We start from the raw sequence: 7,014 nt of genomic DNA, 5'->3' as shown, positions 1-7,014 counted from the left end.
ATATTGTCATGCCCATTCAGAATTATAGACTGACCTTTAGAGGTTCAGTGCTTCAGTCAAGTTCTGGCCTTCCCGTGGAGCTTAACACTTAGGGGACACTAAGTTACTTTCTAAGTATTTACTTACTAAGTACTTACTTACTAAGACACCAGTAAGTTACTTTCCAAAGAAACTCTGAGCAGTAAGAGTAGGCATTTTCCAATGGGAATCAGCTTCTGGGATCTTGAGATTGGAATATAAGAGATTTTAAGCAGTTGCCTGGGAAATGGGGCATGGGGATGGCAGTGTACAGTCAAAAGAGCCATTAGGAGTGGGAAAATTTGGAAAATGATCCCTAAAATAGAGATGGGTCTGAGTCATCTGGAGGCGGAACAACCTTGGAAGCAACTTCCTAAGGTCCCTACATTCCTGGTTCAGAGAATCTTCTCTGTGGAGAGTGTGGTGATCAAGGACAGAGAGCGGTTAAAGAGAGCTCACTGACCCCTCCTTTCCACTGCCCCAGGTTAGGGAGGGTGAGGACAGAGTAGCCAGTAGAGCAAGCACCCTGGGAGGAGGAGCAAAGGGCAGTAGCCAGTGAAGGACAGACAGGTGGGATCCACCCCTCACCTCTTCGCAATCTGCTGGCTTGTGCGTTTCCTTGGCTGCCAGCAGCACACCTGTCCCGTGGGTACACTGGTCGCTGTGCCAGGCTCAGGCAGCAGGGCTCTGGGCATAGGGCTTGGCTCCACAGCTGATACAGGAGTGAACATGGCCAGGTAGAGGACGCTACGGCTAGCTGACTGGACTCCTGCTCTCAGAGGCTGTGAAAATTCTGACTGTACCCAAATTGGGTGAATGCTTGGCAGGAGAACCAGAGACAGCTGCATCCCAGGCACCTGGGCCAAGGCTCAAGCACAAAACACTATGTGGTTTTCCAGAAAGGACTGTGTCTCAGGCTAGAGAAGGGAGAAGTTGGTGTGCCTGTGTGGCAGAGAGGGGTCCCACTGCTGTGCTGGGGAAGTCAGTTCTGGAGAAAACAGCAAGTTTCCTTTCCTCTCTTTCTGTTTGCTCTGGAGGTGATTCCCATTGTGTACTGTGCATAGCTGGGGCCAGAATTTAGTTCCAGTGTTGACCTGGAGACCTTGAGCCGGAGCCACCTATTCCAGGTCACCAGCCAGGACTTTCAGGTGCACACCCTGGAAGTCTGGGGGTGTGCAGTAGAAGCCAGTAGAAAGTGGAAGGTGAGGTCAGTTTCAGGCTCTTGGAGGCCAAGGATGGGAGCTTCTGGGGGCAGCTGTATAAACTGGCAATATGTTATTAATAGGACACCTGGAGAACTGACAGGGCAAAGGAAGGGGCCCTAGGACAATCATGATCTTGGGAGCCCCTCTCTCTTTTCACCCTTGGTGGTGGACGGTTTTGAAAGACAGAGAAGTAGTTCTGTGTGAATTCAGGTTTATTTCCTTTATTTTTTGCCCCCCAAAGGAACAGAAAGTAAATAGGAACATTTATCAGGATAAGGAGGTATCATAGGATGGAGTTTCCCCAAGAAGTTTTTGGATCCATTGTGAAAGGACAGGGGTCTTCCAGGATCACTTTTAGGTCCCTGTGAATCTGGGGATCCTAGAACTTTAAGAAACCATTGAGTTCATCTAATTGGGCATCACTTTTTTTGTTTCCTGACAGGCATCTTGAGGGTCAGGGGAATGAGGGGCCTTTTGCAAGAGCACATCAGACCTCCCGGAAGGACACACTTGGACTTTACATACTGCTTCTTACCTTGAACTTGTCCTCTTTCCCAAACTTTACTTTTACAGTGGGGATTCCTAAAAAATTAGTATTTTAAAAAACCTTGATTTCTTTTTAAAATCTATTTCTTATGATAGTTAAAGCAACAGAAAAAAAAAAAAAAAAGAACTTTCTCACCTCTTGAAAGTACATGTCCTCCAGACTCTGAAAGGGAGCAGATGTTGTGACCAGGTGCTGGAAGCCCCGCCTCTGGCCCAGAATGCACTGGGCACACCAAGACCCTCAGGAATGGCTGCCTCTGTAGGATGGCATCTCCCCTATATCCTTTTCTTCCAAGGGTTAAAGGTGAGGCAGAGAAGGCTGTTTGCGGGGGTTTTTGTTTTCTATAATCCTTGTTACCTCAGGCAAGACAAGTATAGATATAAAAAATTAGAATAGTTTCCACAGATACATACCATTACAATAGTCCTACATCTCTTTCAGGTGACCCCATCATCATGAGATCTTCATCTTCCAAATAACACCCACTTCCCAGTGTGGGCAAATTCTACTCCTTAACCCATAAATTCAAGAAAAATGTTCTGTGATATCACATGGTTTTAGACATTGGTCTGATAGAACCTGTACCTCTGCAGGTGATCACGTTTCTGTTTCCTTAGGATCCCAGGATTTTCTTTGGTTGGGTGATGTCCCCATCTTTCTTGCACAGAGGATCCTGAAGGTCCACTCCAAGGACCCACAGTTATCCTGAATGCTTTAATTTGATGTTTAGCAAGATGCAGGCCCCAACTGAAGAAACTCCTGTCAAATATATTTGAATCTGAAGGATTTGGGCTCTGAGAAATGTCTGTAATCCCCTTCTGCTTCTGTGGCTCTTGGACTGATACTCATGTTCCCATGTTTCTGGATTCCATGTTAACATAAATTCCAGAGAGAAGGATTCCAGAAATAGCTCTGATTGTTATTCCCTTAGAAACCCTTTATTCTCAGACACATAGCACTGTGCCAAAATTTCGACCAAATAGTTACTTCTTTAGGACCCAATACCTTCATAAAGCCTGCCTAAATTACAGGATATACTGAGGCTCAGGAACTCCTTCAGGCCTAAACATAGAGAAGCTCATCACACTGACATAGACACCTTGAATTGCAAAAGGGAATCTTTCACGTTAAGATTGCTACATGTCAAGATTTTGTCAGAAGGAATGTGGGTATCTGGTCGGAGGCTTATCCAAAAGAAACTCATTTTCTTCTACTGCCTTACCCTGGGTTTCCCAATCCCCAATATCAATTTCAGACTCTCTGTTCTCACCTTTACAAAAATGAAATTTTGTATTGCTTCTAGGTGGAAGCCATTATGTACTGGTGGATCGGGTATCTCAGATTCTTCAAGATCATGGCCATAATGTCATCATGCTTCTTTATGGAGGAGGTTATTTAATCCCAAGTTTTTTTTTTTTTTTTGATTATTATACTTCATTATCCCAGGAAAAGATAGACAATGTCTTTTGTATAGCACTGCTTAGCACAAAATCTTTTTTCATCTAGTCATATTGAAAAGATGGAAAAAAATGTGTGTATGTGTTTTATGTTAAGCGCTGGAAACCTTATTAGGCTGTGTAGACCTTGCCTCCACAATGCCATATCTGCATATTTCATCTCTGTAATTGAGTGTCATTTCATTTTAAGGAAAACTCCATACATTATTATTGATCAGTAAACTCTGAAATTTACCTAAATGGGGCAGCATTTACTCTTTATAAGTCTACTCAGAATGTCTATTTCTTCTTAAATTAACTTTGGTAGTTTTTGTCTTTCTAAGAGTTTGTCTATAGCATCTGTTTTCTAATTTATTACATCTAAAATTCATAGAATTCTTTTATAGTCCTTTATATTTCTGTGTGGTCACTAGTAGTGCTCCTTCTTTCATTTTTCATTCTAATAATTTGCTTCTTTCTGTCTTATTTGTGAATTTTCTTGATCTTTTCAAAGTACTCGCTTTGGTTTCATTGCTTTCATATTTTTAAATTTTATTGACTATTATTATTTAATTATTTTATATTTAAATATTTAAATATAATTAAACAATTACAATTCTATGATTTTAATAATTTTATAATGTATTAATCATATATAACATATAATACATAATTTTATAATTTTTATAATCATATACTTAAATGTAATTTAAATATAATGAATATATTTGAAATATTATTAATTTCATTAATAAATTAAATTAATAAATTAATTATAATCAATTAACTAAAATTAAAATCAATAAATTATTAATTAAATTAATAATTATTTTTCTCCTTATCTTAATTAATTCTAACATCTGTTTATTTTAGGTTTAGTACACTTTCCCCAGTGTCTTAAGGTGGCAGAATAGGTTATTGATTTGAGATTTTTTTTTGAGAACTTTCTATTATAATATAGGCATTTACAGCTTTAAATTTCCAAGTACTGCTTTTGGTGTATTCCCTAAGTTTTGGTATGTTGTATTTTCAGTTTCATTTGTCTCTAAGTATTTTATGATTTCCTTGTGATTTCTTTTTGATACATTGCTTAAATAAAAGGTGTTGTTTAATTTCCATAATTTATGAATTTTCTGGTTTTCCTTCTGTTGATTTCTAACTTCAACCTGTTGCAATCACAAAAAGTATGTTGTATGATATCTATCTTTTAAAATCTATTGAGATATACTGGTGGCTTAACATATGGTCTCTGCTGGAAAATGTCCGATGTGCCCTTGAGAAGAATGTGTTTGCCATTCTTATTGGGTAAAGTATTCTGAATGTCTGATACAGCTAGTGGATCAATCTGCCTAAGTCTTCTATTTACTTTTTGATCTTCTTTCTTGTTATTTTATCCATTATTTAGATTGGAGTATGAAATCTCCAATAATTATTATAGAATTATTGCTTCTTCAGTTCTGTCAGTTTTTGATCTAGACATTTTGATGATATCTTACTAGGTACATATATGTTATCGTCTTGCTGTATTGAACCTTTTATTAATATACTGTTTTTTAAAAAATTATTATTATTATTTTATTTTTTAAAAAATTTTTTATTTTTTATAAACAAATATTTTTATCCCCAGGGGTACAGGTCTGTGAATCGCCAGGTTTACACACTTCACAGCACTCACCAAAGCACATACCCTCCCCAATGTCCATAACCCCACCCCCCTTCTCCCATCCTCCCCCCCAGCAACCCTCAGTTTGTTTTGTGAGATTAAGAGTCACTTATGGTTTGTCTCCCTCCCAATCCCATCTTGTTTCATTGATTCTTCTCCTACCCACTTAAGCCCCCATGTTGTATCACCACTTCCTCATATCAGGGAGATCATATGATAGTTGTCTTTCTCTGCTTGACTTATTTCGCTAAGCATGATATGCTCTAGTTCCATCCATGTTGTTGCAAATGGCAAGATTTCATTTCTTTTGATGGCTGCATAGTATTCCATTGTGTATATATACCACATCTTCTTGATCCATTCATCTGTTGATGGACATCTAGGTTCTTTCCATAGTTTGGCTATTGTGGACATTGCTGCTATAAATATTCGGGTGCACGTGCCCCTTTGGATCACTACTTTTGTATCTTTAGGGTAAATACCCAGTAGTGCAATTGCTGGGTCATAGGGCAATTCTATTTTCAACATTTTGAGGAACCTCCATGCTGTTTTCCAGAGTGGTTGCACCAGCCTGCACTCCCACCAACAGTGTAGGAGGGTTCCCCTTTCTCCGCATCCTCGCCAGCATCTGTCATTTCCTGACTTGTTGATTTTAGCCATTCTGACTGTGTGAGGTGATATCTCATTGTGGTTTTCATTTGTATTTCCCTGATGCCGAGTGATATGGAGCACTTTTTCATGTGCCTGTTGGCCATCTGGATGTCTTCTTTGCAGAAATGTCTGTTCATGTCCTCTGCCCATTTCTTGATTGGATTATTTGTTCTTTGGGTGTTGAGTTTGCTAAGTTCTTTATAGATTCTGGACACTAGTCCTTTATCTGATATGTCGTTTGCAAATATCTTCTCCCATTCTGTCAGTTGTCTTTTGATTTTGTTAACTGTTTCCTTTGCTGTGCAAAAGCTTTTGATCTTGATGAAATCCCAATAGTTCATTTTTGCCCTTGCTTCCCTTGCCTTTGGCGATGTTCCTAGGAAGATGTTGCTGCGGCTGAGGTCGAAGAGGTTGCTGCCTGTGTTCTCCTCAAGGATTTTGATGGATTCCTTTCTCACATTGAGGTCCTTCATCCATTTTGAGTCTATTTTCATGTGTGGTGTAAGGGAATGGTCCAATTTCATTTTTCTGCCTGTGGCTGTCCAATTTTCCCAACACCATTTATTGAAGAGGATGTCTTTTTTCCATTGGACATTCTTTCCTGCTTTGTCGAAGATTAGTTGACCATAGAGTTGAGGGTCTATTTCTGGGCTCTCTATTCTGTTCCATTGATCTATGTGTCTGTTTTTGTGCCAGTACCATGCTGTCTTGATGATGACAGCTTTGTAATAGAGCTTGAAGTCCGGAATTGTGATGCCACCAACTTTGGCTTTCTTTTTCAATATCCCTTTGGCTATTCAAAGTCTTTTCTGGTTCCATATAAATTTTAGAATTATTTGCTCCATTTCTTTGAAAAAGATGGATGGTTAATATACTGTTTTTTTATTGTCTCTTATAATCTTTTTTGATTTAAAATCTATTGTATTTGGGGGTGCCTGGGTGGCTCAGTGGGTTAAGCCTCTGCCTTTGGCTCAGGTCATGATCCCAGGGTCCTGGGATCGAGCCCCACATCGGGCTGTCTGCTCAGCGGGGAGCCTGCTTCCCCCTCTCTCTTTGCCGATTACAAGAGACAAGGAAAAACAGTATATATTAATAAAAGGTTCAATACAGCAATAAGATATAACAATTATAAATATATATGCACCTAGTAAGATATCATCAATTATGTTACAAACAAAGTCCAAATAATGGTAGTAGTTTTTAGACTATTTTTTAAAAATGCACTAATCTCAAAACATGTAGAAAATAAAAAGGTAGTTACAAGCCATTGTTACAATAACAGAAACTTTTATAATTGCCCATTCATTTACCTTTTTTTAAAAAAAATATTTTATTTATTCATTTGACAGACAGAGATCATAAGTAGGCAGAGAGGCAGGCAGAGAGAGAGGAGGAAGCAGGCTCCCTGCTGAGCAGACACCCTGATGTGGGGCTCGATCCCAAGATGCTGGGATCATGACCTGAGCAGAAGGCAGAGGCTTTAACCCACTGAGC

Source organism: Mustela nigripes, chromosome 12 (assembly GCF_022355385.1).
Source record: "Mustela nigripes isolate SB6536 chromosome 12, MUSNIG.SB6536, whole genome shotgun sequence".
Classification (NCBI taxonomy): domain Eukaryota; kingdom Metazoa; phylum Chordata; class Mammalia; order Carnivora; family Mustelidae; genus Mustela; species Mustela nigripes.
The sequence above is the reverse complement of the archived record's forward strand: the minus strand, read 5'-3'. Positions refer to the sequence as shown.